Below are 17,673 nucleotides of genomic sequence, written 5' to 3'. Positions count from 1 at the left end.
ATAATTGGAAACACAATTTGTGGGGTTGGGTCAAAGTAAAGAAAAGGAAGGGCATGAAACAGGTCATAAATTCTCAGAACAAGAACAGGTAAAACAAAACACTTTTGAAAAACAAACTGACACATATTTGATGCAAGGTTGTATGAAACTAATGAACCTCGACACCGAGTCCCGAATCAGGATGATGATAAAGATTTTTTCATTGGTCAGGTTAAAGCTATAACATCCGCGCTTTCAGTGCCCCTATCTTCTGTGATAACTCCTTTCGAAGGAGATGCTAGTAAATTCAAGCAGTGGATAAAGGAAATTGAAAAATATGGTTTATTGTCTGGGAAACAGGGTCATGAAATCCCCATGCTCGCGTATATTACGAGTAAAGGTTCGGTAGGGGATTTTATCAAAAGATATTTGGACGAAACAGACGCGTCGGAAGAAAAGAATCCTTAAAAAACAGATTCGCGGAGATTACCGACTCACAACACGCGTTAGCAGTTATGCGCAGGACGCGGCAAAATTCAAACGAAAGTGTACAGTTATTCGCAGAACGGTTGTTGCAAATCGCGGAAGACGCGTATAGTAAAGACAAATTAAAAGATCCCTTAGTCCAACAACAACTTGTAGACATATTCTGTGACGGTCTGACCTTTGACTATCTCAGGATGAAAATCCTTAGAGAAAATCCCAAAGACTTGGAGTCAGCAATTCAGGTAGCAATGCGCGAGCAAAATTTAAGACAAAGGCTAGCTATAAGGGGGTCAAGTATAACAAGTACTACGCCGAATGACAATAGACAGACTGTTTCAAGGTTTGACAGTACAACGCCTTTATTAAGTGAAAGATTGGTTAACTTGTCCTCGACAGACAATAGACAGGAAGAACCCATGGAGGTTGACCACACGAGGAACAAAGGGTGTTTTAAGTGTATGAAAATTGGTCATAGGGCCAGATTCTGTCCACTAAATAAACCCCAGGTTAGGCCCCGCCCTCAATTAAATAAACGACTTCATAATACCCAGTCTGTGCATTATGTTGAGCAAAGCCCCCGCCCACCGATTGAGTGTTGGAATTGTGGTAGAATAGGACATTTGCGTGCAGATTGCTGGAGCAAACGCAGGTTTTCCAGAACGCAGCAAAACAGAGGTAGGTCAGCTGATCGTCAAGATCGATCACGTGATTTTAAAGACCAAAATGATAGGAGATCACCCAAAATCTGGACCCGTCGCGCCACTTTTGATAAACAAAATCAGGAAAACTAAGATGTTCTTCCTTCGTTGAAGCCCGAAGGAGGAACGTCCATAAAAAACCTACATTTGAAATTAACTTTACAAACAACCCCAGTAGCTGTTTATTAAAAATTGGTAAAAATAAATTCAGAGCGTTAGTAGATACTGGCGCGGCCGTATCTTTGATTAGTAAAAAAAATGTATGATAATTTGTTCCCCCGCCCCAGATTGTGTAAAAATGATATTCCTTGTCTTCAAGCAGCAAATGGTAATTCTTTAATTGCGTTAGGGTATGTAAATATTTCATTTAAGATTGCAGGGTTAACTTTAGACCATAAACTTTTTGTGACAAGGGGACTCAACCGAAACCTGATTCTCGGTCGTGATTGGCTCAAGAAAAACAATGTTCGTTTTTACTTTGATCTTGGACTCATGCGCATTGATGGCAGGGCTTATGCTGAATTAAAGGAGGATCTACACATTTCACCGATCGTAAGAACACCCAAGAAACTTATGGTGAAACCAAATACTGTGACTGTATTTTATGGAAAAGTAAACAATAATTTCCCCCTTGAAGAAAAAGACTTAGTGGAAGTGAACAGTATAGACAATAATTGTATTATGGAGGACCCAGGACTATATTTAAAAGACTCAGTTTGTGTTGTCCGAAGAGACAGAAAAATCCCCATGATCTTCGTTAATCAAACCAACAAAAGTTACAAAATCCCTAAAGGCTACATAGTAGGACGTGTCACCGCATTAGGACCAAAAGAAATTTCAGAAATCCAAACCCAACAGGACAATGAAGAAAAGATTGATGTGCCTGAAAGATTCGAACTCTCCATCCAAAGACTTGTGAGGAAAAACAATGACTTATTTGCTAAAAAGGACAGCGACCTTGGAGTGACCGACACTGTCAAAATGAAGATAGAAACTGGAGATCATCACCCAATAAGGAACAGACCATATCGGGTTCCCCTCAATAAAAGACAGATAATCGACAAGGCCATAAAGGAGATGATGAGCGCAAGGATTATTGAAAGATCACAGTCACCTTGGTCATTTCCTCTGGTAGTAGTAAAGAAGAAGGACGGATCAGACCGGATGTGCGTAGACTTTCAAAGTTTAAACAAGATAGTAAGGCCAGTATCATTCCCATTACCATTGATTGATGACATTCTTTGTTTGCTCGGTAAGGCCAGGTACTTCACTGCACTAGATTTAAAGAGTGGATATTGGCAGGTAAAATTAGAAGAATCAAGTAAAAAAAAACAGCTTTTGCATGCCACAAGGGATTGTTTCAATTTAATAGGATGCCATTTGGATTAAGTAATGCCCCAGCAGTCTTCCAAGAACTCATGAACATCGTTCTACAAGGACAAGAGGAGTTTGCTATCGCATACCTGGACGATATACTCATATTCTCAGAAACACCGGAAGATCACCTCCATCATATCCAGGAAGTGTTTGATCGTCTAAGGACACATGGACTAAAACTGAAGTTAAAGAAGTGTAGTTTCTTCAAAGAGCAGACTGAATATCTTGGTTTTATTATCAATGAACATGGCGTCAAACCGGATCCGAATAAAGTGGAAGCCATTAAGAAATTACCAGCCCCCACTACAGTTCGAGAAGTCCGTGGTTTTATAGGTATGTGCAGTTATTATAGAAGATTTATACCAAATTTCTCACAGATTGCGGAACCATTGATCGACTTAACCAGGAAGTATGCCAGATTCAAGTGGACATCATGCTGTCAAGAAGCGTTTGACTTCCTTAAAGAGAGTTTAACAGAAGTGCCTTTATTAGCTTATCCAGATACTAATAAGCCATACATCTTGTATACCGATGCCAGCGACAATTGTATAGGAGCTTGCCTCACCCAAAAGACTGACGAAGGAGAAGATAAGCCGATATACTATCTATCCCACAAGCTGAGTAAAACCCAGGTGAAATGGTCAACCATAGAAAAGGAGGCATTTGCAATCCACTACGCTCTCCAGAAGCTGGACCATTACCTTCACAGTGCTGAGTTTACTATACGGACAGATCACAAACCGCTCAAATATATTTTAGAATCCCCTATGCAAAATAAAAAGATTCAATTATGGGCTTTGAGTATCGCTGGATATAACTGCAAGGTAGAGTACATAGAAGGAAGGTTCAATTGCTGTGCAGATCTTTTATCCAGGTTACCGTCCACTATCTCTGATGATGAAGCGGAAGAAAAATCTGAATGTGATGAACCGGATGTTAAAGACAATTTCTTTGAAGTAAACGTACTAAACTCAAATGCTTTCTCACCTAAAAGATTAGCCAGGTGCGAAGTTAAACAGCAGGACGAATTGCTCAAGCCTTTCATCGACTTGCCGGAAGAAGTAAACATAAAGGAAAGCCAACAAAATGATGAGCAGATTAAAAAGCTGAGGAATAGGTTGAGTAAAGGCAAAGCAACAGCGACCGAAGAGAAGAAGTTTCTTGAAATAGATGGCTTAATGTACTATCTCTCAGATGGAGATTCCGAAGGTCCGAGACTGCGTCTGTATATACCACGTGAGTTAGAACTTTTGGTAGTACAACAATACTATGATGGACTTGGACACATGGGAGTGGACAAAACGTATGATGTAATCAGACAAAAATATTATATGACAAACTTATACAAGAGGTTATACTCTTATATAGAAGGATGCGTAATATGCCAAACGAGGAGCAATAAGAGAACTCAACCTCCACTTCAAGAGACAGATATACCACCTTTTCCAATGGCTAAGGTAGGACTCGATTTGTCAGGACCATATCCAACTTCACTGACAGGAAAGAAGTATATAGTTTCTTTCATTGACATTTACTCGGGATGGCCGGAAGCCTTCCCCGTTCCTGACAAGTCAGCTGACAATATAGTGCACCTTATATTAGAAGAAATATACCCCAGATATGGCTGTCCTCTTCAAATTCTCACAGACAATGGAACAGAGAATGTAAATCAAAAGGTACAAGAAACCTTGAAAGAACTAAACATTAACCACATCACAACATCTTACTACAGTCCTCAAGGCAACGGCAAGGTAGAGAGATTCCACCGCACTCTTCATGACGTAATGGCTAAGAAGATAACAGACAATGCTCAAACATGGGATATTCATCTTAACCAAACATTGGCAGCTATTCGATTTCACCCGAATGAATCTTCAAAGTTTTCCCCATACTACCTGATGTACAATAGAGACGTTGTATTACCTCTTGATACTTTACTGAAACCTCGTCGAAGATATGCAGGAGAAGATCAACATAAAATCGCCCTTCAAGAACAGCACAAGGCGTTTATGCTAGTACATCGCAGACGAAGAAAATATACCCTTAGCTGAACTTCAGAGACGCATAAGAGCTAAACAGATCATGGATGGTCGATCGAGTAAGGACGAGCATGAACAGACTGTTGAGTCGGAATCGGATGAGAACCCTGAGTCAGAACAAAGTGAATATCATGATCAAAATTATGAGATACCTTTAAATACCCCAGCTATGCCCTTAGACGAGGAAATGGAAATTGGTGAAATAAATTCTAAAGTAGGTCTAGGTTTCACCCATAAACCACTTCCCAAACCGCGTAAACCAGTCCTTAAACCTCGTAAGAATATAGCTGTTAGTAAACAACAGCACGTAGAAAATTGTTTTGCTATCATGGCTGAAGCGTTTAAAGCAATTGTATAATGTGTTGTAAATATAAATAATAATGAGTAAACTTGCTTTGTATGTATTGCTCGCTTTTGAATAGGTACAGTAGTGTGGTCCCTTTGACATTTTGACTGATAATGAAATACCGCAGACGAAACGGAGATTACACATATTCGAAATATCGGAACCCGCGATTATGTAAAGAAACCGTAAAACTTTGTCGTTGTAAGAAATCTAAAATTACTGGTAAAATAATAAATGTAAAGATAAACATCTTGAGTTTGGACAGGTTGTTCTGGTTTTCATGGTTCATTATTACTTCCTCCTTACTATAATCGCGAAAGTCAATTTAATATGTTTGACTCCTTTCAAAATTTTATTGATGGCATAAACACACACACACTTTGGGATCACCTAAACATCAAATTTCTGGGGATGGGACACATTAAGATTCCCGATAAATTAAAGGATATTAAAGTTTTCCCTATGGACACACTAATGGCGGAATTGCCAGTAAGCACTGAACTACAACCTATGGAATCATTACCTTGGGTGGGAAGTCTTTGGTTTTATGTATTTTTGATTTTGGCAATAATAATTGTATTCGGAATTTGTATCATGAAACGTAAAACTATCAAAAAGTTAGGATATAAGTGCCGTGGTTGCTGGTCGGGTTGTCGAAAAAGGGGTGGTGACGGGGATGAGGAAAGTTCTGGCAGAGACAATTTGTCTGGTGTTAATCCTGATCAACGAAATTCTCAAGAGACTATTGAAATGAACCCCATAGTAAAGGACACTACAACCCCAAAGAGACCTCGCCGTTATGGAAAACCACGACGATCAATTGCAGACGCTCACGCTATTGGACCAATCACTGAAGAATTAGCATACCAGTTGACCGGAGCGAATAGGAACTCCGATTATCCGAGGCCTGAACGCTATGGACCGGACCCGGACTTGGCACGCGAATACCTTGCAGAAAGGGCGTTGATGTCTAAGAAATAGAGGAACGCAGTCGATGTTCCGCGAGGAGCAAACTCGCCATCCGCGCAGGAAGTGCCGTTGGTGTGCTTATGAAAGTTGTGTATTCAATATGTTAAAATTTGTGAAAAATGTAAAATGTTTTTGAAATAATTATGTAATGTTAAATTTAAAATCAAATGTGGTGAGCTGATAACTGCGAATGGAATTCTTCGAATCCGAATTACACAACGTTTTCTTGATTATCGTTCCGATTATTCGAAATGGATGCAATTGTGTGAAACCGATAACTTTAGTGTAACTTTTATGTACGCTGGACTGTGTAACCTTTATATATGCTTATGTATTTTATTATAATTCTAGCGGCGCTTATGCTTGAAGAAACATTTTATAATGGACTTTATATGTTACCTGTGTGGAACTTTGGACATTGGACAATTCTGATTGCATTTAATTGCAATTATATTTGATTTTGATTATTTTGTATTAATTTCTATTGTTGTCAAAAGTATATATGATTATTACTGACTTTTGCATGAATTGCTAAACAATTGAGTGAAGTATACATATTTGTTGAAAGACTATTATTGTGTCTCAAGCCGGTATAGGAAATTGGTCACTTCATTCAACCTCTTAACATAGATGTTCTGACCGGTATGTCACCAGGAAGTTCATCTGACCTAGAAGAGCTTGAAGGATCATTTCTCACACCGGGCACCTGGCGAAAGAAATCTCCCTCGGGGATATTTCTTTTGTTAGGGGGACGTATGTAACCAGATAGCCGTATATATATGAAATATAATATTATGATTGTGTTCTGCTTTACGTTAATTAGTCATTAGCTTGTTGTGCACTCGATACGAAATAAGTGTATAGTGAACAATGTTAAAGGTCATTGACCGAGAGGGACAACTGCGTAGTTAGAACTCGTGGTGTTAGCGGAATGACCAGGAAGAATAAAACTCTCGATGATGATTGGACTTTGGAAAGCGGTCAACGGATGCAAGACTCTTAATTGTAATTAACCTTTAACAATGGACTCCGTTATAAGTCACTTATGAACCGTGACCCGAAAGGATGTTCTAACAATTGATTATTTTATTTTACTGATTTATATACTTATGATTTGATTAATAATTGGGAGATGGATTTTGGATTGATAGCAGATTGATTATATATTGCTTTTATACAACTATACGATTACAGTGCTTAATAAATATCATAAAACTCCAACTGACTTATGATTTCAAAAGTCTAAAGAATAACAACAAGTGACAGGAGGCTAGAAGTGCATATGTACACATTGTGCCGGACATTAAATTTTGTGTGGAGTAGATAATGATTAGGCATAGCCAGCACTGGTAAACATATATGTTACATGTACACATTAAAATATTTATAAACAGTCATAGTAAGCGCGATGGCCTAGCGCATGCGTACCAATAATAACATGGATTAATCGGAAAACCTTGGCGAGTACGGTGCCTGTATTAAAATCTATGTAATCGACTGAGACTTGCTGAATGCAATCAAAAAAGGCGAAGGCGAAAGTGCGAAGATGCGAAGGTCAGAGTGCAAGTTGAGAATGAGCGATAGTAGTATCGCTCCTACGCCTTCGCACATTCGCACTTTAGGCATCACATCTTCGCGCTTCATCGTCGCATCTTCGCACTTTTGCTCCTTCACCTTCGCACTATCGCCTTTGCAACTTAGGTCGAAGTGGCCCTATCGGAACACTATAGATATATATAAATGTAATTGTTAAGATGACAACCTTACCCCGATGCAAAACGTCAATATCTTGTTATAACGGAATGATTTTTATTTTCTAAGATATACCCTTTCTTTCACTTTAAGTTTATTTGAATATGAATTATGATTTCTGTTACTTTCTGTAAACTGCAGCAGTAAAAACTACAATAGTGTAAAGACTATTTCACAAATACTAGTAATAAAAAAAAATATACTGAAAAACTTTAATCTACAAGGGGGTCATTATTCTACAGGGGTCACTTTTCTTCATGTGGAGTGTGCTCATTTTTATGAAAATGACACTTATTCTTCAGGCAAAGGGGTCATTTTTCTACGTAAAATAATGACCGGGGGTCATTTTTCGGCGTAGAACAAAGACTGGGGGGTCATTATTCTACGTAGAAAAATGACCCCCGGTCATTATTCTACGGGGGTCATTATTCTTCATTACACCGGCAAAAAAATTTATTGATGCAGGTATCAAAGAAATTTTTCGACCAATCAGAAGCGCCAATATCTCATCAAACGAATAAATATTAAATGATTTTGGCAGTATGCTTTCATTGTTTTGTATTAATGGCTGGCAATTTAGATATGATGTTAACTACATTTCTGTATCATAACAATCTATAATGTTTCCTTAAACCATGCATAATTTTACACAATCACGTTTTCATATCTATTAATCTCCCCCTTAACTTCTGTTTACAATACAGGTACGATGTCGGGCTCGTAATTTGCCATGTATGTTTATTGACTATGCACCCCTCCCCCCCAAATATCTTTTTACACACTTGTTAGTTTCACAACTCAGGCACGTAGCATCAGGGGGGGCCAGGGGGGGGGGGCCTGGCCCCCCCCCCCCACTTTTTCTCGCAGCAACAAATTTTTTAAAATTTACATGTAAAAAAATGAATTATAATGGAGTTGGCCCCCCCCCCCCCCACTTTTTTGGAAGTAAGGAAAAAATTGATATGAAAATAAGGAAATGAGGAGTAAATTGAAGTTACCTCTTCCTACCCCCCCCCCCCCCACCCACGGATTAGGAATTTCATGATTTGGAGGGAAGAAAATTTTGGTAGGGAAAATTTTTTTTTTTGGAAGTATAGGTAAGTCTACCCTCCCCCCCCCCCCCTACGGATTAGGATTTTGAAGATTTTTGGAAACTTTAAATTTTCTTCTTTTTTATTTGCTTGTCAAGATTTTTTGGATGGGTCTGGCCCCCCCACTTTCAAAAACGATGCTACGTGCCTGCAACTTCTTAATAAATATCGATGTGTGGATTCAACTTGCTCATGTACATGCCCGGATGAATTTGGCCGTGACGTATGTTTACTAGGTAAGAGCTTAACAACCGATGTTCAAAGAATATCAATTACTGTTGGGTCGCCAATATAAAAGTTGCGACTAAAGTCGTCATTAGAGATATAACGGGAGTCTTGAAAAAACTTCACTTATGAGAGTTAATGATTATAACTGTTATTATGAAAGGTGATAAATATTCTAATTGGTTATCAAAACGAAACAATTCTAACTGGTTATGAGCTTGGGACGCCATTTTAATTTGCTTAAAAAGCACTTTTAAAAATAGGTTTGCTCCTCAGATTTTGGGTAGCCATTTTGGGTCACATCTAGTTTGCAAATTCTGCATTATATATTAGTTTCATTTGTGTGTATATATATATATATATATATATATATATATATATATATATATATATATATATATATATATATATATATATATATATATATATATATATTACAATGCAAAATAAACCATATTTAATAAAATGGTGGGGTGGTTTTTAAATTCATTTTTACAGAGTTTGGTAGGGGATTTTATATTGTGGCGGAAGGTTTTCAAGAACAAAATGAACAATTTTCATAACTCAATATTTTTAGAGTACCGTGATTTTAGCTTCCTCATTTTCAGCACTAACTAAACTCTCAGAGAGTTTGTGTATAAAACATATTTTCATGATTTTCTGAAAAACAAATTTAAACAATATTTTGATATTCCTATTGATATTTTTTTGTATAATTAGGTTAATGGTATATTTCATAGAAGTCAAGAAACAATTTACTCCAGTTTTTGCCTAAAATTAGCTTATTTCATGCCTCATCTCAGATTTTTTTAGATGTGACCCCTCCTTTTTTCATTTTTGCATGGGACATTAAAATATAATGTATGTCTATTTGTATGCAAAGTTTTGGAAAGGTGACATTACTATTATACTTTTTATTTGTGTTATAATTTGATAACTCCAAAATTGTGTGACAATCTTTACATCTGTTGTTGAGTTCGTTATCTACTGGCATTTAAAGTCACCAGGATAGCAATTTTTTTTATTTGACTGAGATATTAGTTTTATAGTCACTACATGTGTTCAACTTCATACTGTATTGAAATCATAATTAAATAATAGTTCAAACTATAAATATTTGTTTAATTTCTTTAAATAAATATCCGTGCCAAATTTCAGCAATTATTTCAGAAAAATTATCATTTCTGTTTGGGGCCCCATATTTCTATTAAAATGCCATGTGACATAGGTCACAAATAAAATAAATGAACATTTTAGGTCCCCTCTTTAAGTCCAAGTGGTTTTCAGATGATTGACAGTACTATTAATTCAGATGCCAATCTCCTTAAAACAGTCTACACAGCAAAAGACTGTCGCTTGTAAAGTAAGGCAGACGTTCGCTTTATACCAGGTTTTCATAAAGAAAAAAAGGTTGGGTGTCTAAATATGGTCGCATAAGACAGAAAGTCGCTTAATACGGAGAGTCGCTAAGGCAGTCTAAACTTTATTTAAACCTTTTGATTTCGGGTGTCGCATTTTATATTTGTTAATAAAGCATTTACCTGTATATTTGATATACGTGTGCTCCTTGTGTCGACTAATTGCGTTACATTTTGATAATTTCATCGCGAATGGGTAACACGGTGATGCAAAATGTACGTCCACGGTTTATATAGGGGTTATATGGATAACGGCGTTCAAAGAGATATATCGCCAACAATCCTTTTACGATTAGTGTTCAGCTTTAAAATTTACTAAAAGGTCATATATTGAAATTGTTCTGCATTTGATCTTCTTTTCGGATATATTAGCTAATGCTAATATAATGCTAATATAATAACATATATTAGCTAATGCTCAGTCGACTGAATAGCAAAGACTTATCTTGTTATACCATGCAAAGAGTAACAAACCGATGGCGTTTGAATAAAAACCTATTTCGTTAGCATTCAATTTATGTGGTCAATTTACTTCAAGTCAAAACAGTCAATAAATTACAGTTTCTACTACGATGTTTCACAACATACAATACAAACCCTAGGTCACTTTATTCATCATCTTGTGAATACTTGAAAAATAATACTTTACTTTTGTTGACGTATCATCATGTGAAAAACTCATTATTTTGCTCACGTTTTCAAAATTAACAACCTTGAAACACTTAAAAATGATCACGAAACTACTTTTGGTGTGTGTTTTTAGATCTGAAATACTTTTGTAATTGTCATTTCTGATGATCTCTTTACAAATACTACCATTCATGTGATAAACAAATTAAAACTTCTCCCAAAAACACCAGTTTTAAATATATAATTACTTCATTTGAAGAACATTCAAAATTAATTTCAAGAACCCGCATTGTTCAGATACTAAATAAACTAAAATGATATTTCTCTGTATAAACACAATCTTCCAGGATGATTGCTGTCGATCTCGTTGTGTTGATGCTAATTGCCATAGTTCAAAGTTCCACTATATCTATGTTAACAGATGATGAAACAAAAAATTTAACAAGTCTCAATCTTGATACGTTGGATTCTAGAAATGTGGACGTATTTAGACAACTTCTGAACCAGGAAACCATTATCAGAATAACTTTGGTCAAGAATGTCCATGCGCTTATGAAAGACATGTTGACATTACAAGAAAAACTCACTGCAGCCGAAAACAGGATTTGCAAGATTCACACTTCGACTGATCATGAAATATCTAAGCTGAAGGAGGAGGTAAACCTTTTAAAAACGGAAAACGATTTTTTGAAAAACAACAGCGTTCACATAAAAGCCGACATAGATCATTTAAATAAAAACTTGTCTGACTTTTCGAACACCCTTACCGACGTAAAAATTGAGGTTCGATATTTGTCAATAACGCTGTTTGAGATAAACGCCAATATGCGTGAAACTGCTGAAATGTTACAGCACCACAATGACTCAATGGAACATATTAAATCAGACATAGCAGACAAAAACCAAAAACAAACGGCAGCGCTGATTGAGCAGAAAACCCGACACACGAGAGTTATAGGTAAGTGTGTCTTTTTTTTAAATAATAAATTTTCACAAGGCATTATTTTACGAAAATTTATTTGTATCTATTTCAATTCAATTGAATATTTTTCTCAAAACTTTTTTTTCTTTTTAGTGATAATTATATTGATATTGCCCATTTATTCACAGACAAGATCCTATTATTATAGTTGTCTCACTTAATCTATTTGTTCTCAATAAAATGATATATTGCGCAGACAGTATTGATAAATTACAATAGAACAACATAACTCAGAGCTAAGCTAACATATTTATTTATTAGTGATGTAATATTGTGTCAATTATGGTTTGCTGGTCTCTATATAGTCCATTAAATGGTTGGAGATAATTACATATGATATACTTATTTTAACAAATGTTAATCTAACTGCTTGCTGGACATGTACTTGAATGCATTGTATAATCTTATAAACCTAAAGATATTTTTACAATACTTGTCAATTCGTTCCATGATAGTAGCCCGATAAAATTTGCCCGTTTTAATATTTGAGGCACCCTAATTATTCTCTATCTCAAGAAGCTGTCATTCCTATCTTTGCATTTAAATCAACATGTTTTTCTTTTTTTTTTCTTTTTTTTTTCTTTGATAAATTTCTAATCTGAATATTTAACTAAATATTTAATTTAGATTAAGTCAAACGTTCTATTTTACTTTTACTTTTTAACACTCTAAACGTTTGCATCTTGATAAAAAAAATGACGGTTGTATTTTTATTGATGATACATGCTTAAGTTGACATATCGGAAAGGTGAACAATTGATTTAATTGATAATGACGGAAATTAAGGCGGAGCCGAGTCTGTGCAAACCTGGGCCCTTGATGCCATTGTAGGATCGTAATATTACGGGCAAAGGGGGTCACTCTAAATATTTTGGGGCTTAAAAATCAAAAGGTATTGTTGAAGGTTTGTGTAAAAAAAAATCAGCTCAAATAACGTTACTTTCGCCAAGTGCCATATAAATTTTGACGCTTGTCGTGTAAAGAAATTTATAAGGCAATCACGTGACGCGATTCATTCAATGACGTCGAGACTTTATATACGTGTAGTCCGGGGCAAAACAAATTTATTTTATTAAATTAGTTCGTATGTAAAAGGCATTTTTAAAAAATCAATACTAAGTAAGAGCTTATGATATATTACAAAAATGTATATAGTTTGTGCTCGTAAGCAATTGGTTTTTTTTTAAATATTACTTTGAATAATAGATGAAATCCTAAACACGACAAGGAGTCTCAATGCTGACCTTGACCAGTATAAAACGGATCAGTGGAGGTTATCAGCTTCTGTATCATCTTTGGAACTTTTCCGAAACAATCAAACAAAATGTGGTATGTGTAAACATTTCTTAAGTAATTCCAAAGAGAGGATGTAAATTTACATGCAGCAGTGATATATCAATCAACCTAAAATTGTACAAGACGTGTATTCTGTATGCTGATTATTGTGCTAGAAATTATTGTATACTTTCTTCATTTTTTTTTGGTATATATAACAGATAAAAAGACATTTGGAGGAAAAAGAATGCTTTCTTCCTATATAGTTAAAATACGTACAGTTATATATATACATAATTATATATATATATATATATATATATATATATATATATATATATATATATATATATATATATATATATATATATATATATATATATATATAATTGTCATAAATGTCATACCTTATACAAAAGATTTGGTTTGTACATATACGTTTGAACATTGGATTTGTTTTTTAAATACATAAGATCCTGAGAAATATTATGTTTACATGTATTTGGCTTTTTCGTTATATCCCCATGTATTGACAAGTTGAAAAAAAAATTGGAAAAAAATATGATATTAACATGAATGTACGTGATTTTTGCAATCCTTTTTCTAGATCCAAACCAAGAAGTAGCCTTCACTGCTTCAGTAACATCGTCAAGCTCCACTTGGAATAGCGGGACTTTGATATTTGATGTGGTCATCACGAATACCGGAAACGGATACAACCCCAGCACAGGGGTGTTCACCTCGCCTATAAGTGGAACATACGTCTTCTACATTACTGCTGTAGAATACTCTACACAACATCTTGCCATAGATATAGTATTAAACAGCGTGTCTAAAGTTCGAGCGTATTGTTATACTTCTGCATTATACCACACAGGGACTAACATGGTAGTATTAAAACTCCAGAAGGGAGACAGCGTCTGGGTGAGATGTGCTGCTGGCAAAGGCTATTACACCCAAGGTGTACCCTTAACAACATTCTCGGGATATCTTATTTCATAAAGTTTAAGTGTTCATTCATATAAATGTGTTTAGCTTTGATTGTTTTTTTCAGTCTTTTATTTTTAAAAAAGTATAATACCTGCATTCTTTTATTAAACCTTTGCAATTTTTTTTTTTACGGGAACTGTGCTTAATCATGTTTGCTGCTATTTATGTGTAATGTATTCTGTACACGTCGACTAAAGTGTTTGATTATTTTAATTTTTCGGACTTTCGGAATTTTTTAATTCTTTTATTTATTTCCTTCTCAAGGTCATTTGATTATAATTTATTTCAATAATAATGTTATTCTAACATGTGACGCATTTAACATACTGAATAAAGCAATGTGTAACACAACTACAAGTTCTTTTGTATTACAAAGGCATCCTTCAAAAGTTCCTTATAAATTTACAAATACATAGTTCTAACTCGTGACTGTTGTGTTTTGATTTGAATACGAAAAGTGGTTTTGTTCTTAAAAGAAAACGGTAAGTATCGCGCTATCAGATAGATGTACCCCACTAAACAGCTGCCAGGAAGCATGTAGCTTTTCTGACGGGCCCACCTTTCGATATCATCCAGTTTCTTTCACTTCATAAATATTTCAAAGAATTTTCCGAAGAGAAATGGAAGTTGTCCTTTGTTGAGGAAGTAAAATTAAATAGATTAATCGTTGACTTTTGGCTGCGTTTTATTATGAATTATTGGGACCAAACTATTTAACTCTTAATATTCATTAGATAGCAAATGTTTCGCTTAATTCCATTAAAATGTTCAAATTGGGATTAAATTTATTTGAAATGAACGTTTTTGTACACGTTCTCCCTATTAAGACCATTCCACAGATCTGAAGGGGAAAATAAATAGCGATTAGTTTATTTGTAAAACGTATTTCAAAATTAACAAGAGGCCCATGGGGCCACATCGCTCACCTGAGCAACAATTACTTTATATGGGCGTTCAAAGGATATTGTACCATACGGCCCCTCGGTAGAATTACAAAAAAATATTTATTGTAAAGCATGAATTTGACTCTTATTTTTGCATACACTGATCTTTGACGTTGTACCTTTATGGAATACCATTTTACCTCAAAAAATGAAAATCTTATGCAAGATATAAAACTAAACTCTTGTTAGGGGTACACTATTAACCTCCCATTTCCTTTATTTTCGTTTTGCCCCCTCCTTCCCCCAACTTTATAAAGCGATCAAAATATTTGCAGTATAATAGAGCAGATAGGTACATTTTGCTCCTTAACTACTTACTAGTTACATTGTATTTTATTTTTTAAAAATTTATTATAATATTTATTGTTCGATATTACACCAGTTGCTGGAATGAACTATATGGGAAGAAGATTTTATTAAATAGATACCTATAGTTGTGAAGAATAAAATTGTGCTTCAAAGCGCTCAATTCTTCAATTTAAAAACATTCAAAAAATTGATTGGTCTTCCCCATTATAAACGACTGTTGTTTACCTGGCGTAAATTCCCTTTTTAAATTGACTTTTTAACCTTACTTACTTGATTGATGAATACACTCGAATGAAAATTACTGTCACGTGACTTGTAAAAGAGCTACAAAAGTCAATGTATCGACAGGCATATCACTGTATTTTACTAAGACCCACCCATTATTTTCATCTTATTCGAAACAACAAATGGCTACAAACCCGGCTACAAATGATTTTATGCTGTTATATTTTCTAAGGAGTAGTGATACATGTAACACCAGGTCCATTATCCCTGAAACAAAATGTGTCAGAACTATGGAAACTATAGAAAGTGTATTAACGGTGTCGTTTTTATTTACTAATGTCTGAAAAAGTATCAAAATAAATGTAAAATTCATATAATTCTGAATCATCGTATAAAGAGGGGGCCCCAGAAAGTAGTTACAGCATATCATATTTTGTACAAGGTTTAATGTTTAGCAAGACATTTCTAATGTATGATCAACCAAAATTTCGGCGTAAATCATAGAATTATAAGCAAAATACAGAGCTCACAATTTTGCAAAATTTTTAATTTGGTATTTTTTATTTAGCATCTAAAATGTAAACAAAAAGGTCTCAGATCTGTCTACAAAGCTCTGTATCTTGCTCATCATTTGAAGCTTAACACTCAAAAATGGTTAGTAAATAGAAATTGTTAATTATTTCCGTCAGCAATATAAATTATAAGAAACAGGGAGATTCTATCCGACGTGGCTGGTGCCACCTTGCAACTGGCCGCCACAAACAACAAACAAACACGGTCTAGACCTTTAAATGCATATACATGCTTTGAATAATAACACATGTTTAGTTGAAATACATTTATTGTTACTTAAGGCACAGTTAAACAAAACACAGTTTTTTATCCTTACAAAACAAAATTGTTAATAGAAGGCCGCAATTTTTTTGTGAGTGACTGGGGATACATACAAGAGTACCAAGACAACTATAGGCACTCAGGGGGCCGAGTGTAAGCACAAGTGCCCGATCCGAACGGTCACCACGTTCTGGACTGATGAATGAGTGACTGCCCTTCTCCCTGTCTCCTGCGCCACCTGGTTTATACCATATTTACCAGACTGTGGCCTCCCCCGCTTGTGCGAGGTGGAGCCAGCAATAACAGGCTATGGACCACTAATATCAACATCTGGGGTTATATATTTTATAAACACTTAAGTATAACATCCCGAACACGCCCCCTTGCCTTGTGACAGGGTGGGGGAGACAATCAGGTTATTGGACCACTTGATCACAACATACACCAAAGTATCCCGCAGTCCCCGCCACAGGATAAAGCTATTTCCCCCCACAAAAAATATAAACATGTAGTTGGGTATAGTCCACTAATGCATTTTCCATAGGCGGTAATGTTAACGTTAGGGTTCATAGCTTCGACCCTAATTTTCTTTCAGCAACGAGGGACCTCTTGAATAAAAGCTCATCAAATTGTCTCTTTCCTGTTAAAATTTCGTGGAGTCAGATTCGTTTTCCGGCAAAATGCGTCTGTATTGAAAAGTTCTGAAAATGAAAGTAAAAGTAGGGAATTTCACAAATTTGGAAAGGGTGTACATCAAACAATTTCAACTATTTTCTTCAAATGATATTTCAATTTTGACACTTGCTTTTAAAATTGCAAATCTTCTTTTCTAGCAGAGTGTATATTCATTTTGATTTAAAATGTCCCATGAAATAAATATACACTCTGCAAGTATAGGAACTATTTTGGTTAAAGGCACTACTTTGTTGTCCTACCGATTCTAAAAATAGTTAGAGGGATAAACCCAGGGATTGGAATGATAAGCTTATGGGGACAATGTCAGGCAAGCTAAGGAAGGTACACTTGGTGCTTTTGTTTAAAAACATTTGGAGAGATTATTGTAAGTTATTGAGGTATATTTCCAAGCCTGTTTTTGACAAGTGT

General features: G+C 35.4%; 1 pseudogene; it reads left to right on the top strand.

The window, feature by feature from the left end:
- Positions 1-11,324: 11,324 nt before the first annotated feature.
- Positions 11,325-14,602, top strand: LOC128184902 (uncharacterized; annotated as a pseudogene).
- Positions 14,603-17,673: the final 3,071 nt, after the last annotated feature.

This window comes from Crassostrea angulata, chromosome 5 (assembly GCF_025612915.1).
Source record: "Crassostrea angulata isolate pt1a10 chromosome 5, ASM2561291v2, whole genome shotgun sequence".
Classification (NCBI taxonomy): domain Eukaryota; kingdom Metazoa; phylum Mollusca; class Bivalvia; order Ostreida; family Ostreidae; genus Magallana; species Magallana angulata.
This window is presented reverse-complemented; position numbering and strand designations above follow the sequence as displayed.